The sequence below is a fragment of the Pongo abelii genome, chromosome 9, assembly GCF_028885655.2.
Source record: "Pongo abelii isolate AG06213 chromosome 9, NHGRI_mPonAbe1-v2.0_pri, whole genome shotgun sequence".
Lineage (NCBI taxonomy): Eukaryota > Metazoa > Chordata > Mammalia > Primates > Hominidae > Pongo > Pongo abelii.
The window spans coordinates 123,809,978-123,826,842 of record NC_071994.2 but is presented as its reverse complement, the minus strand read 5'-3'; the positions used below and the strand labels follow the sequence as shown (position 1 = coordinate 123,826,842).

The 16,865-nt window shown below is 46.6% G+C and overlaps 1 protein-coding gene across 9 annotated transcripts in view; it reads right to left on the bottom strand.

Moving 5' to 3' along the window:
* GRIK4 (glutamate ionotropic receptor kainate type subunit 4) overlaps positions 1-16,865 on the bottom strand; it is a 472,259-nt gene that overhangs the window by 390,930 nt on the left and 64,464 nt on the right. Inside the window, exon 2 of one of the 9 annotated variants that reach the window (XM_054525263.2) lies at positions 15,751-15,880. The exons of the other annotated variants lie outside the window; for them this stretch is intronic. The gene's annotated coding sequence lies outside the window, so the exon portion shown is untranslated. The remainder of the gene's footprint in view (positions 1-15,750; positions 15,881-16,865) is intronic. 9 annotated transcript variants of the gene reach the window in all.

Here is a 16,865-nt window from a genome sequence, read left to right as displayed (position 1 = left end):
GAGCACGTCCCTACCCTGCTGCGAATGATTCAAAGGTGAGATCCCTGAGAAGGTGAGGGGCTGGGAGGCAGACATGCGGAGGGCCAGCCCCTCAGAGTTGCAGGAGGGACACATGTGGGTGGGAGGTCAGGCGGGCTTGCAGAGTTCAGGGTGGAAAGGAGCTCCAGTCTGATGTCTTCTGCTTCCTCCCTGAAGGCTGAGGTGAGATGCTGAGCTCAGAGGAAGGGTGTGGGAAGTGCCGGGGCAGATCTGAAGCCAGAGAAGGTAGGAAATCCAAGCTTTGGGGAGTAGAAAGGGAGTCTACAAGAGAAACATCACTCGATAAAAAATCTTAAAATCCCCTTGCATTGAACTATGATTTTCAGTTAGGAAATCTTCCAGCCCAAAGGAATGCAGTACCGAGCAGAGGAGAGGATGAATTGGGAAACTAGCACGGCAAGCTTCATTCTTGTTCTCAGGGTTCGTCATTAAAGAAAAACAGGCACAATCACGTAGTGGGGGCCAGGCCATCGTAGGAAGGCGGCCATCTCCGAAGAGGCGTGTGCACACACACGTTAGCAGGTCAGACTGCATTTCCCCACGGACTTCCGCACAATTTCTGGGCTGCTTCATCATCATTTCTGAAGGATCTGTAATTGGCACTGATTCTTAAGCTTGAACATAAAGTTTTCCAGTCCCTAAAGCCTCTCTGTCAAGTACTTAATGACCTGTAAAACACTTAAATAAACCAAAAGAGCTCTGATTTTAAGGACCCCAGCAGAGAATCTTTTTCTGTAAAGCGAGGTCTTTTGTGATGCAAATGACCTCCACCTACTGGATCTTCCTAAAGAGAGGTCCACCCGCATTCTAGGGCTTTGTGACCCGAGAGGAGCCTGCACACGTGGTTTGTACTGACATCTTTTATATCCTAGGACACTGACACACATCTGCTCAAATTAATTACTCTTCTAAGATCTGTCCCCTGACTCATCTGGTGGGAATAACAGGCCCTGTACTGATGCAAATACAGAAGAGGAGGGAGGGATGCAAGAGGAGGAGGAGGGATGCAGGAGGAAGAGGCGCGGACTAGGCATTGTGCAGCTTATTTTATAAAAATGCAAGCATCGGCACTTCACTTACACCCAAAATGTTTGTCTATGAGCATCAATCCATAGGCAAACACACAACAGAGCTGCCTAGGACAAAGAGACAGAGGAAAAAGCTGGGTGCGTTCATCCCTAGTACTGACTAGGGGAACTTCTGAGAAGAGGCTGTGGTGGAGTGAAGAGGGAAGAAGGTAAAAAGACCAGAGGAGGCAGAAGACAGCTGGGGTGCACACTGAGTGTATGCTACAGTTAACCCTTACGACACGCTTTTACATTAAATTCTAACCTTATTAGTGCTATGGCTAGTGGGAAGACACCAAGAGGAAGAGTGAACATGGCATGGAATTGGATCGAGAAGGTGGCCATGGGATGATGCCCTATTAAGGCATCAGCTTCCCTGCCAACCAGTAGCACAGTCATGCCTAGGCCCATCTGCCAGCATCACAGCCCAGCTACAGGCTTGGGAGGCAGGGTCAAGGGGCATCCACCAGCCCCAGGTGAGTCCTAGTGATGCCTCCCTACCTCCTGACATCCAGGTGCACAGCCATGCCCCAGGTCCATCTCCTCCCGTGACTGTGGGAGACACGTATCTCCCACAGTCAAGGGAGGGGATGTGCAAGGGAAGCAGAGACCATAAATTCAGACACCATGGTCCTATTCTTTCAGATGTGGCTGGATCGCGCAGTATGGTGACTTGCCTCAGTTTACGCTTCCAGTGTGAGAAGGAAGCAGGTGAGGCAGCCAGATCTCCTGTGATTTAACCACTAAACATAACACCTCTTGGCAATGACCATCAACATTTGGGAGTGTCTTGGGCCTCAGGTGAGAGTCGGCCTACAGAAACCCCGGGAAGGATGGAAGCTGAGGATTCGTTAAGTCCCTTAACCCTCAACAGCTTCATTTAACCTGCCAGGAGGACAGAGATAGCAGTACCCATCTCAGAGGTTGCTGAATCAATAATCCGTATAAATCACTTAGCAAGGTGCCTGGCATATACTAAGTATTCCCCAAAGAAAGGCTAGCCAGGGCCTAGAGGCAAGGACCCTGTGGCAGAAGCTGCTTCTGAGGGGCCTAAAATCCCTGAGTCATGCATGAGTCACCATATGGTGAGCCTTGGGGTTCCCAAAGAAGAGGCCTGAGTCCAAATCAAGGGAATGAGCAAAGCATATTTATTCACCCATTTATTCACTCTACAATTGAAACGAGTGCCAATTACATTCCAGGCACTGTGCTCAGCCTAGAAATACAGCAATAATCACAATGCTATGCCAGCAGCCGGGGGCACCTGGATGTCAGGGTGCAGGGAGGCATCACTAGGACTCGTCTAGGGCTGCAGACCCAGGCCACCAGACTAACATGTAAGGCCAAGTGCTAGTTCCAGGTAAGAGAGCAGATTCTGCGAGACTATTTCATTCCAATTCAGACAAAGCCTGCAGCTGGGAGGAAATGTTCTGCCCAGGCAGAATGAATTCAGTGCTAAGGCCTGCAGGTGGAGGCCTCCTGGGGCCAGATGAGAGGAAGCAGAGGCAGGGGTAAGGTGTAAGGCCAAGGTGAAGGCAGGGCGTCAGGGGCAAGGTGCAGGATCACGAGTAGGGCGCAGGGTCAGGGGTAAGGTGAAGGCTCTGGTTGAAACACTAAAGAGAAAGAAGAAAAAGGCAATGAAAGGAATCCTTCATGGATGAAAAACGCATTGAAACACATCCTCCTTCCCAGCTCCAGACCTTGGCCTTGGACACAGCTATGTCCTTGAACCAGCAGGATGCTTGGGTCAAAAGCACTGAAAGTTGCCTCTGCCCCTCTTTGGCTGTGTTACCCTGCAACCCTCACCTCCCTCCCTGGGCCTCAGGGGATTGGGTCCAATGACCTTTGAGGTCCTTTCCTGCTCTGGCCTTCTAGGAGTGAAGGGAGAAAGAAGTGTGAAAATGCCAGCTGCCCAAGCAGGACCGTGTGTGTCCCTCTGGCCTTTTTGGCTATCAATACCTTTTAAATGTATATGAAAAGAGACAAATGTGCCTGTCTCCTGCTGAGGCCGGGAATTGTGATGATAGGAGATGCTGGGCAGGCAGGGGGTGGTGAGAGACCTGAGGGTTCAGGGAGGATTACACTTTGCTTTCTGAGTTCCCTTAGGAGCCAAAGAATGCAAACGGAATGCTCCCAGAGCAAACGGTGGCCACTGGCTGAAGGATTTTGTTCAGATTTCCAACGTCCTGAGCCCTGTCCTGCAGGGGTTGCATCTAATTCAAGAGACTCAACTGCTATAGTGAGACACGGGTGGCCAACACCATGGAGATTCCGAGGGCTGAGCTAGCAGGAGTTCCCAAGCTTTATCTTGAGTCAAAAGCAGGTGTATCCAATCTGTCAAGCCCTCCCTAGAAAAGCCCTTGGCATTTAGATTGTGGCCAAGGTAGGATTTTGACTTCTCCTAGGAAGAAATAAGGGCTGTATACCTACAGCCTGCCAACTGTGTTATGGTTGGCCTAGGCAGTAAATTAAAATGATGTAGTGCAGCGGCTCTCAAGGTGTGGTCCCCAGACCAGCAGTACGAGCATTAGTGTCACCTAGAAACTTGTTAGAAATGCAAATTCTTGAGCCTATTACAAGTTGTTTAGCGACTACTGCCTTAAGCTTGGCCTGCTTGGTGCATGTCACCACTCAGCTGAGGCCCAGAGGGCATCTGATTTTCCCAACCCTTAGCAGAGAAGGTAGTTTCGTCCTGAGCAAAACTTCCTGGCAGTTTCCTGATACCACAGCCTCTCTGCGCCATCTGCTCATAAAGGCTCCTCATTATTTCTAGAATAAAGTCCCAACTTTCTTGACCTGAAAGCCAAGGGTCTTCTAGACTTTCCAGACCCAGCCAACATTTGCACTCTTAGCTCTATCCCCTAGACCGGCAGTTCTCAACTGGAGACACCTTGGCTACCCAGGAGACAGGCAGTGAGTCTAGAATTGTGCTTGGTTGTCACAACTTGGGGGCTACAGGGCGCGCTACTGGCATCTGGTGGGTAGAGGCCAGGGAGACTGCCAAACACCCTAGAGTGCACAGGAGAGCACCCCCACAACAAGGAATTGTGTGGCCCAAAATGTTGAGAACCCTGCCCTATACTATCCCCTGCCGCCAAACTCTTCCATTCCTTATTCCAACTGTGTGGTCCTTTGACTTACACCCTTGACCTCCTGGGATGCCTCCCGGCGGCCACCACTCCTCACTGAGTCCTCCCACAAACCCCACTCCTGCTGTCAGGCTTTCCTGACCAGTCTGGATAGCAGTAAGTCCCTGCTGAAAACCTACTCAAAAATTAGCCAGGGAAAGACCCTGTGTCATGCCTGTGGTCTCCCCATCCCATTGAGACCATAGAGGGCCCACTGCCTTGTTCCCTCTATGCCTGAACACATTAAGTACCAGGTATGTGCTGGGTGACTGGTGGCCAGGCAAAAAGGAAGGGAGATGGATGGCAGGATGATCATCTCTTCCTAAAACTCCCACTTCAAGAACACCACACTCCAAGAAGCCTCCCCCAAATAGATCTTGAACTGGGATACTGAGAAACCAGAGGGCCAGAAGCTATTTCACCTCCCCCTGGATTCTGGGTGGCCCCAGGAGCGGGCCAAGCCCAGCCACACACCAGCAGAGACAGGTGCTCTGGACATCTCTGTCTCGTGCCCCTCTGGCCGCCCACACACCTGCCCTCCTGAATTTGCAGCCCACCCCCAGTCGGTGTGCCACAGCTCACGGTCTGGGGTGATAAATTCATGAATACAGTTTGACAAATCCCGGCAGCCAAATGACTGACAGCGGTTTTCATACTGAGCCCTGCAGAGCTGGAATAATTATGCCATATCAGGGTGGAATTAGAAAGATCTCTTAATAATGTAGCTAGTTGCTCCGGCAGTGGCATCCTTGTCCAACAAGGCCCTGCTCCTCCCACCCAATTCAATAGGCAGCTCACTAGCCTGCTGGTGCCTGTGCCACCCCACAGACTTACTCAGCACCAGAGCTGACTGGTACCTGGCCAGGTAGTCCAGCAGGCCTAAAATCCCGAAGACTAAGCATAGCTGACCACTGGCTGAGCCATGGCCAGGTTGGCCTTGTAAACAGGGTCTAGGATGAATGGGCTGGGCCTGAAAATCAACCCTAAAGAGCTCCTGACTTGCTCCCCTCACAAGTTACTGGTCCAAGCACCTTAACATGCCCATTCCTACCTAGAACTCCATTCTGGAGACATCATGATAATAATAACTACATATGTCTGACACTGTGCCAAGCGATTCACATATGCTATCTCATTAGATACCATTATCCCTATTTTGAGTGTCACAGATTTTAAGTAACTTTTCCCAGGTGACACATGCAATAAATGGCAGAGCTAAGATTCAAACGCTGAGCCATCGGATCCAAAGCTCACGGTCTCCGTTCCATGTGACATTATAAGATTTTTTTCCATGTCAAAGTGGCTCCAAGTTTCCCTCCAACCATGCACTCCCACCGGCCGCGGTGCCTTCCCCAGGGGCCTCTCACCCCGATTGTCGGTGTCGTTATATTAGGGCTTCTTTTCATTCCAATTCCCCTTATATCATCTTTGCCTGGCTTTATAAAACAGCCCCATCATAAACATCAGCTTGATTACAAGCAGAGACTGCCGCCTCTAATAAATAAGCATGTGTAATGCATACAGAGAGAGAAAGAGACACCTCTATATTTTCAGTTTTGTAGACAAATCGCCTCGATTGTTTAATCAATAAAAATGCCTCTCTAACTCCTACCGTTATTACAAAGCAATTTCAGACAGAGCGAAGAAGCAGCATCACATCTGTATTCCTGTCAGGGCTGACAGGGTCTGATTAGGCCAATGGATGAGGCATCAGACCTGACACCAGTCCACTGAAGGCCAGAATCTGGACCTCCCCTCACTACTATGCCTGGGGCAGCACGACCACAGGGCCTGATCCCAACCACACATCAGGAACGGAGAGGCTAAAGCAGGGAGAGGTTTCTCGGCACCCTGGGGCTTGATCAAATCGGGATCCCTAGGGACAAACACACTCTCCAGGTCGGAGGAAGGGCAGCCTTGCTGTGGGGCAGAGGGAAGGGAGACTGCAACAGGAGGACAAGGACAATCACCCGAATGTCCCATTGTCACCTCTCACTTCCCATCCCAAGCACCGCTAAGTCCACACACTCGGCATCTGGCAGTGAAGGAGAGCTCCTCGCTGATCTTCCTGTCTCCTCTAATTCACACCAAGGCCCTAGTGATCCACCTAAAACACGCCTCTGAGGAAGGAAGCAATAGGCACTCCCTTACAGCAGGCTTTTCATTAATTCCCCAGTGTCTATGTGGGGAAGTCCAAACTGCTCTCCCTAAATGAAGGCCCTTCCTGAACTGGCCCTGCTTTCTCTCCCAGCCTCATCGCCTGTCCTCTTCCCCATGCACCTTTCCCCTGGCTACTCCAAACTCTTTTCAATTTCCTCATCACCCTACACTTCATGCCCCTAAACCTTTGCATATTCGGTACTTCCCCTGAAAAACCACCCCCTAGATTATCTCTTGGCAAACTCCTATTCATCCTTCAAGACCCACTCACATGACCTCCCCTAAGGCTCTTCCCTGCTCCCCCATGTACTCCACCCAGAGCTCCTGCTACAACTACAGCTCCACGGCTGTATTCAACACATGTCCAAGTGTCAGCTCACACACCTGTCTCTGTGTGCCAATGCTTTGCAAAATCCCTATCTCCAGCTCTTATCTCTGTCCTGAACTCCAGACTCATATGTCCAGCTGTCTCCTGGACACTCTTATGCCCCATGGGCATCTCTAAAACACAAATCTGAATTCCCAACTGCTAAAGGTGCTTCTCCCCAAGACTCTCCCCTCTTAGAAATGGCACCCTGACCCAACCAGTTTCTCAAGCCAGAACTTAGTCACCATTAGTTCCTCCCCCTCCTTCATGTTCCACATCCAAAATCACATCTTGTCAATCCTGTCTCAAAAACATATCTAGAGGAAGGATAGACTTTTCAACAAATGGTGCTAAAATGATTGGATACCCATTTGCAAAAAAAAAAAAAAAAAAAAAAAAAGAACCTTAATCCATACTTCTCACCATATGCAAAAATAACTCAAACTAGATCAGAGTAGAAGAAAACACTTGTGATCTTGGATTAGGCAATACTCAGATACAACACCAAAAGTACAATCTATAAAAGAAAAAATAATAAATTAGACTTTATCAAAATTAACTACTGCTCTTCGAAAGGCACTATTAAGAGAATGGAAAGGGCAGGGCACAGTAGCTCACACCTGTAATCCCAGCTACTCTGGAGGCTAAGGCACCAGAATCGGTTGAACTGGGAGGTAGAGGCTGTAGTGAGCTGAGATAGGGCCACTGCACCTTGGCCTGGGTTACAGAGTGAGACTCTGTCTCACAAAAAAAAAAAAAAAAAAAAAAAGAGAATGAAAAGAACTCAAAAGAATTTAAAGCATGGTCTCAAAGAGACATGTGTATATCCATGTTCACAGCACCATTATTCACAATAGCCAAATTGTGGAAGCAACCCAAGGGTCCATTGACAGATGCGTGGATAAACAAAATGGGGTACAAACATACAATGGAATATTATTCAATCTTAAAAAAGAAGGAAAGTCTTACTGAATCTATTCCAAAAAATTGAAGAGGAGGGACTCCTCCCTAACTCATTCTGTGAGGTCAGCATCATCCTGATACCAAAACCTGGCACAGACACAACAAAAAAAGACAATTTCAGGCCAATATCCTTGATGAACATATTAACAGATGCAAAAATCCTCAACAAAATACTAGCAAACCAAATCCAGCAGCACATCAAAAAGCTAATCTACCATGATCAAGTAGGCTTTATCCCTGGGATGCAAGGTTGGTTCAAATCAATAATTGTAATTCACCACACAAACAGAACTAAAAACAAAAACCATATGATCATCTCAATAGATGCAGAAAAGGCTTTTCAAAAAATTCAACATCGTTTTGTGTTAAAAACCCTCAACACACTATGCATTGAAGGAACATACCTCAAACTAATGAGCCACTGATACAGTTTGGATATTTGTCCTGCCCAAATCTCACTTGAAATGTAATCCCCAGTATTGGAGGTGGAGCCTGGTGGGATGTGACTGGATCATGAGGGTGGATCCCTTGCGGCTTGGTGCTGTCTTCACAATAGTGAGTGAGTTCTCATGAGATCTGGTCATTTAAAAGTGTATGGCAACTCCCCTTACCTCTCTCTCTGTCTCTGTCTCTATCTCACTCGCTCCCACTTTCACCATGTAACTGCCTGCTCCCTCTTCACCTTCCACCATGATTGTAAGCTTCCTGAGGCCTCCCTAGAAGCTGAGCAGATAGAGCACCATGCTTCCTGTAAAGCCTGCAGATCTGTGAGCCAATTAAACCTATTTTATTTATAAATTAGCAGTCTCAGGTATTTCTTTATAGCAATACAAGAATGGCCTAATACAGTCATCTATGACAAAACCACAGGCAACATAATACTGAATGGAACAAAAGCTGGAAGCATTCCCCTGGAGTACTAGAACAAGACAAGGATGGCTACTGTCACCACTCCTATTAACATAGTTCTAGAGGTCTTAGCCAGAGCAATCAGACAAGAGAAAGGATCCCCACAGTCTCTGCTCAAAAGCTCCTAGAGCTGTTAAACAACTTCAGCAAAGTTTCAGGATACAAAATCAATGTACAAAATCAGTAGCATTTCTATACACCAACAACGTCCAAGCTGAAAGCCAAATCAAGAACATGATTCCATTCACAATAGCCACAAAAAGAATAAAATACCTAGGAATACAGCTAACCAGGGAGGTGAAAGATCCCTACAACAAGAATTACAAAACACTGCTGAAAGATATCAGAGATGACATAAACAAATGGAAAAACATTCCATGTTCATGAATAGAAAGACTCAATATTGTTAAAATGGCCACACTGCCCAAAGCAATCTACAGATTCAATGCTATTCCTATCAAACTACCAATGACATTCTTCACAGAACTAGGAAAAACTGTTTTAAAATTCATATGCAACCAAAAAAGTGTTTGAAAAGCCAAAGCAATCCTAAGCAAAAAGAACAAAGCTGGAGGCATCATGTTACCTGACTTCAAACTACACTACATGGTTACAGTAAACAAAACAGCATGGTACTGGTACACAAAACAGAAACATAGACCAATGGAACAGAATAGAGAGCCTCATCCTTACACCAAATACAAAAATCAACCCAAGATGGATTAAGGACTTAAATATAAAACCTAAAACTATAAAAACCCTGGAAGATAACCTAGGAAATACCATTCTGGACATAGGCATTGGCAAAGATTTCATGATGGAGACACCAAAAGCAACTCCAACAGAAACAAAAATTGATAAATGGAAACTACCTAAAGAGCTTCTGCACAGCAAAAGAAACTATCAACAGAGTAAATAGACAACCTATACAATGGAAGAAAATATTTGCAAACTATGTATCCAACAAAGGTCTAATATCCAGAATCTATAAGGAACTTAAGAAGCAAAAACCAAATAACCTCATTAAAAAGTGGGCAAAGGACATCAACAGACACTTTTCAAAAGAAGACATATACGTGGCCAACAAGCATGAAAAAATGCTCAACATCATGAATCATTAGAGAAGTGCAAATCAAAACCACAAGGCGATATCATCTCACACCAGTCTGAATGGCCATTAAAAAATAAAAAAATAACAGATGCTGCTGAGGTTGCAGAGAAAAGGGAACATGTATACACTGCTGGTGGGAATGTAAATTAATTCAGCCATTGTGGAAACCAGTGTGGCAATTTCTCCAGGAACTTAGAATTAACATTTGACCCAGCAATCCCATTATTGGGCATATACCCAAAGAAATATACATTTTTCTACCATAAAGACACATACATGCATGCATATGTTCACTGAAGCACTATTCACAATAGCAAAGACATGGAATCAACCTAAATGCCCATCAACGGTAGACTGGATAAAGAAAATGTGGTACATACACACCATGGAATACTACGCAGCCATAAAAAACAACAAGGTAATGTCCTTTGCAGCAACATGGATGGAGCTGGAGGCCATTATTCTAAGCAAACTAACATGAGAACAGAAAAGCAAATACTGCATGTTCTTACTTATAAGTGGGTGCTAATACACTACTAATGGCAAAAACTGCAATTACTTTTGCACCAACCTAATAAATGCTGAATACACATGGACACAAAGAAGGGAACAACAGACAGCAAAGCCTACTTGAGGGTGGGGGGTGGGAGGAGGGAGAAGACTGAAAAACTACCTATCAGGTACTATACTTATTACCTTGGTGATGAAATAGTCTGACCACCAAACCCCCATGACATGCAACTTACCTATATAACAAACCTACACATGTACCCCAAACCTAAAATACAAGTTTTATATATATACACATATATACATATGTATAATGTATATGTATATGTATATGTATATGTATATGTATATGTATATGTATATGTATACATACTATTAAAAAAAAAAAAGAAACAAAGACTGTTACTACTTTTCAGGCCTGGCTATCTGAATGGCCCTATAGATGCCCATGGTAGAAGAAAGTTCTGTTAGGTTCTTCTCAAGCCTCCTGCCTACAAACTATTCTTAGTGTGAAAAATCTTCCATTCAGACTGGGTGCGGTGGCTCACGCCTGTAATCCCAGCACTTTGGGAGGCCAAGGCAGGCAGATCATGAGGTCAGGAGATCGAGACCATCCTGGCTAACACAGTGAAACCCCGTCTCTACTAAAAATATTAAAAAGTTAGCCACGTGTGGTGGTGGGCACCTGTAGTCCCAGCTACTAGGGAGGCTGAGGCAGAAGAATGGCGTGAACCCGGGAGGTGGAGCTTGCAGTGAGCTGAGATCACACCATTGCACTCCAGCCTCAGCAACAGAGCCAGACATCGTCTCAAAAAAAAAAAAGAAAAAAAGAAAAATCTTCCATTCACTGAAATAAAACAGTACATGATGAACTATTCAGAAAAAAAAAGGAAGGAAATTCTGGCACATGTTACAACACGAATGAACCTTGAGGACATTATGATAACTGAAATAAGCCCGTCGCAAAAAGGCAAATGCTATATGAGTCCACTTACATGAGGTATCTAGAGTAGTCAAATTCACAGAGACAGACAGAATGGTGTTCTCTAGGAACTGAGGGGAAGAGGGAATGAGGAGTTGTTATTTAATGGGTACAGAGTTTCAGTTTTGCAAGATTGAAAGAGCTCTGGAGACTGATTGCACAACAACATGATGGTACTTAACACTGCTGAACTGTACATTTAAAATGGTTGAGATAATAAATTTTATGTTATGTATTTTACTACAATTAAAAACAAGAAACTACAAAATCTGGACCATCAAAATAAGATTCTCAAAGAGGCTGTCTTCTGAAAGCGTTCTCTAAATGACAATAAAGGAAGTGTCTGTGATCAAGGAATTACGTATGTTTTAATCCTTGCTCTATTTTCATAAGTATACTTGGTCTTGTAATTTAAAGGAGAGAGAGAGAGAGAGAGAATGAAAAGACAAGCCATAGACTGGGAGAAACTGTTTGCAAATCTCACATCTGATAAAGGACTTGTATCTGGAATATATAAATGACTTTCAAAATGCAATAATAACAACCAATATAAAAATGTACAAAAGACTAAAAGATACTTCACCAAAAAAAGATACAGGGTTGGCAAATAAACAGATGAAAAGACACATCTTAAGTCGTTAGGGAAATGCAAATTAAAACTACCACGAGATACAACCATACGCCTCATAAAATGGAGAAACAAAATTTTTAAAATGTTTTAAGGATAATACTAGTGAGGATGCAGAGCAACTGGAACTCTCAGGCGTTGGTGATAGGAAGGGAAAATGGCACAGCTACCAGAGATCAGGTTGGCAGCTTCTTAGGAAGTTAAACATACACTTACCATAGAACCCACACCTAAGTATTTACCCCAGACAAATGAAAACTTAGGTTCACATCAAAGCTTGCACTCAAAACCGGGTGCAGTCGCTCATGCCTGTAGTCCCAGCTACTGGGGAGACTGAGGCAGTAGGCTCGCTACACCCTAGGAGGCAGAGGTTGCAGGGAGCTATGATCGTACCACTGCACTCCAGCCTGGATGACGGAGCAAAACCCTGTCTCTAAAAAAAAGAAAAGAAGCCAGGCACGGTGGCTCACACCTGTAATCCCAGCACTTTGGTAAGAACAGATCACTGAGGTCAGAAGTTTGAGACCAGCCTGGCCAATATGGAGAAACCCTGTTTCTATTAAAAGTACAGAAATTAGCTAGGCATGGTGGTGCGCACCTATAATCCCAGCTACTTAGGAGGCTGAGGCAGGAGAATCGCTTGAACCCGGGAGGTGGAGGTTGCAGTGAGCCAAGATTGCGCCACTGCATTCCAGCCTGGGCGACAGAGTAAGACTCTGTCAAGAAAGAAAAGAGAGAAAGAGAGAGAGAGAGAGAAAAGAAAGAAAGAAGGAAGGAAGGAAGGAAGGAGAGAGAGAGAGAGAGAGAGACAAGAAAAGAAAGAAAGAAAGAAAAAGAAAGAAAGAAAGAAAGAAAGAAAGAAAGAAAGAAAGAAAGAAAGAAAGAAAGAGAAAGAAAGAAAGAAAGAAAGAAAGAAAGAAAGAAAGAAAGAAAGAGAAAAGAAAAGAAAGAAAGAAAGAAAACCCTTGTACTCAAATGTGTAGAGCAGCCTTATTCGAAATTGTCAAAAACTGAAAACAATCCAAACGTCCTTCAATGGGTAAATGAATAAACAAACTGGCATTTCTGCACAATGGAATACTATCCAGCAATAAAAAGGAATGAACTACTCACATATGCAGCAACATGGATAAATCTCAAATACATTATGCCAAGTGAAAGAAGCCAGACTCAGAAAGCTATATACTATGTGATTCTATTTATATGACATTCTGAACACGATCAGTGGTTGCCAAGGGTGGGAGGTGGGGAGGGAGGGTGACTGCCGGGGGTGTGGGGGAATTTGGGGGGTGACGAAGATGTTCCATATCTTGATTGTGGTGGTGGTTACACAACTCAGGACTTTGTCAAAAGTCATGGAACTTTATGCTAAACAGGGGGAATTTTACTGTGTGTAAAACATACCTTAATAAAAACCTGAAACTGTACAGATCGGGACCTGCCCACACATGTCTGTTGCCTCCAAGGCCATACTATGTCCAAGCCTCTGTCAGTTCTCACTCAACCTACAGCTACTCATGGCTTAACTCTTCCTCTCCTATGATTTATCCTTTATAAGCTGTCAAAATAACTTTTTCAAATATAAATCAGACTGTCACTCCCCTGCTTAAACTCCTCCAAAGCCATCTTATTTTAGAATAAAATCCAAATTCCTTCCCTGGCACACAAGGCCAGCGTGCTTCTCTGACCTCCTCTCATTCCACACCCCTGTGTCCACCCTGGCCATCTGTCCATTCTCTCGAAGACACTCAGCCTGTCCCCACCTTGCTACCGCCTTGCTCCCCTTGCCTGGAAGGCTCTGCCCTGAACTCTGTGTGGTTGGCTCCTTCTGAAAGGGGCTGACGTAAGTGTGGCCTCCTCAGTTCACCCTACAAAGCACCCGCCCCCATCACTCCGCAACCCCATGCCTCATCCATCTACAAAAAAGCGGGGGGGTTATTTTGTCGTGTGCTGTCACTTCCCGATCATCCTTGTTTACGGCTGGCTGTCCCCACCCCACCATCATGCAGCCTTGTTCACAGCTGGATCCTCAGTGCTGGGAAAGGGCCTGGCATACAGTGGCTGCTCAATAAATGCCACTTGAGCTGGACTGTCATATTCAGGTAGGAGTATGCCTCCAAGCCTTCCTGGGCACTCACAGAGGGATACGGTATCGCTTCTACATGGCAGAAGCATGGCCCTGCCTGCAGGAACTCCCGTCTCACCCCCACTACTTAACCCGCAACTTCTGACAGCTGGTTAGCAGCAGAGTCAGGGCTCAAACCCAGCCACCCATGGGGCTGGAGACAGTTGCAACCCTCCCCACCTCCCTCTCTGAGTATATGTGGAGATGAGCCAAGTGAGGAAGCGGGAAAACACAGCAGGGTGATACCAGAAACCAGGGGCTGGGCAGGGCGTTGGCTGGGACGGGAGACCACTGGCCAGCTGGGCCCAACCCTCAGCTCTGCCTGACTCCAGCTCCCAAGGCCGAGGGGCAGTGGCTGAGTGGCTGTTGGGATTCGGAATCCAATTCCACCACGTTGTACTGAGTGCCAAGCGTGTGTCTGGCACTGTACTAAGCATCCGTGTATCCCTCTCTGTGGAAGGGAGGGAAGGTGGAACACGGACTTACTGGATGCCCTGTATGTCCTAGAAGCTTCAGCTGTGTTACCTGTAAGGTTGGCAATGGTATCCTCATCTTTATGGGACCTCACAGAGGTCATACATGTTGTGTGTGGCAGAACCTCTTGGTGTCCACATCTATGGCTATTTCCCTTGCACATCTAGGAGCAGCTCTAAACTCCAGCTTCTTGGGCAGCACTGATCCAGCATCTCAGCCCAAGGGCCCCAAAGGATCCCACTGCTGTTGTAACTTCTCACGTCCCCTTTCCTCTCCCTGGGCTGTGCCCACGTCTATCCCTCCATGTTCTCATTCCTGTCACCTATGGGTAAAGACATACAGCTGAGATCAACTTCAACCAAACAGCCCAGCCCCAGGGAAGGCAAAGGTACCCTTCTACTTCCCTGCCCTCTGGTCTTGTTTCTTTCCTTCTCCCTGTTGCTGCCTCATCTCCCTGCCTTTGTCTCTCTGTTCATCTCTATGTCTCTGTCTCACGCATGCACACACATGCACACACACACACACAACTGCCACTACCCCTTTTCCAACTCACTTCCTTCAACTGTCCAACTCACTCCGCTGAAAGGAAAGGACCCTGCCAGACCAAGGCTCTGAGAAGCCACTACAGGGGATGGAGGAAAGGAAGTCTGGGCTGTGGCTATGGTCGTGGGGCTGAGCTGAGAAATCTGAGCACTGCACAAGGGCTTGTGGCTGCACACACGCTGATCCAACACCACTCTCCTCACTAAGCCCTCAGCCAGCTAAACACCCACCTGCCCCTGCCACCAGCAGAGAGGGGCTCTGTCCAGCAGATACTCTGGGCCAGCTCAGCAGCTGCCCAGTGGTGTAGTTGGGGAGGACTGAAGACAGGAGGGCAGGGACTGGCATAATTTCATGTCTGGCCTTTCCCAACGACAGGCAAAATGACTCTGTGATCCCCTGGCTCTCTAAATTAGCTGTATTTTACAATCCGTCTGCTTGGCAGGAAATGTCCCATTAAATCTTAATGATCTGCCTTCCAAGAAACTCCCCAGCCCCTTTGGCCCCTGGAGGACACCTAGCCCTGGAAGATCAGGGTAAGAGGCTAGTGGAGAAAAGGAAAAGACGAACCCCCCGAGGTGGTGTCTGGAATAGGCTCCCATCCACCTTTATTGGGCAACTGCCTTCAGAACCAGAAGAAGCCCCTTCTAACCCAAGAGATCTCCATCATCCCACTCTTCCCATAGGACTTCTGCCCTCCACACACCCCTCTCAGGCCAAAGTCCACTCACCCCCTCAGAAACCCACCTGGCTCTCCTCCACCCCAGGCTCCACATATGTCTCTAGACCACAGCAACTCCACAGGATGCAAGTTCAGGACAGCACCGTGCCTGCCCCACCTCTCCACACATGCACCGAGGTGAGGACAGAATCTTCCCTTGAAAGAAACATGCCATATGACCTTCAGGATTATTCAAATATTAACCACCTGGATAAACAGTTTCTCTCATATACTCATTATCACCTCTCTTGCTGAAGCCAGCTAAAGTGCAATATTTCTCTTTTATATCCAGAGGAGAAGATGCTTCTGGTGACTCCTGGGGAGAGGGGAAATATGACAAGAAAGTGAAGGAAAGGGCAAGCTTAGGAGAACAGGGAGCTGAGTCCTTCCAGTTTCCCACCTCGACTCAGGCAGGAGCTAAAGGCAAGACCTTAACCAGAAGGCTGGAGGTTACCCAGAACCAAACATCAGCCGGCCACGTCCCGGGCCCAGCACGGGCTGGTGGTCATAGAGGGGCCTTGGGAACACAGGCTCCTCTATGGGGACCTATCCAGCTCCCAGAACTTCTAGCATGACCGTGGCCTTGTTACCTCTTGGGCCCCCTCTGAGGGCACTGCCACCTGCCCCTGTCTAGGGTGGCTGCCCATAACCATCACAGCTGTAAGCAGAGCTCTTCATCGACATTGCATTAAAACCTACACATTCTTGGCTGAGCCCTTTCCTTCCTGTCTTTATTCTCTCTCATCCCACCTTACCTTTGGCTTCCACCCGCCCAGGTCATAGAAAGCTAAGCACAGGTGTGTGGATCCCTCTCTGCTTCTCCCATCACCCCTAGCCAGCAAAAGGTCCCACCAGTCAAGAGCAGCTGTACTCTTCTCCAAGCCCAGGAGGGGAGCAGAAATGGGGGGGTCTTCCTGAAGTCTAGCCTCACCTGGAAGAGAAGACAAATCACCTATTTTCATGTTTGCAACCAATTTTAAAGTTATCATTGTGGATTCTTAAGATGTCAACTATGAGGAATCCTATTGTCCTACTAATTAATTCAACAAACTCCCTGAAAAAATAGGAGTTGTAATTGTAATTCCAAACTCACCCCTCGACCGCTGGAATCAACTAATTAAACAACAATCAGCCAGCAACG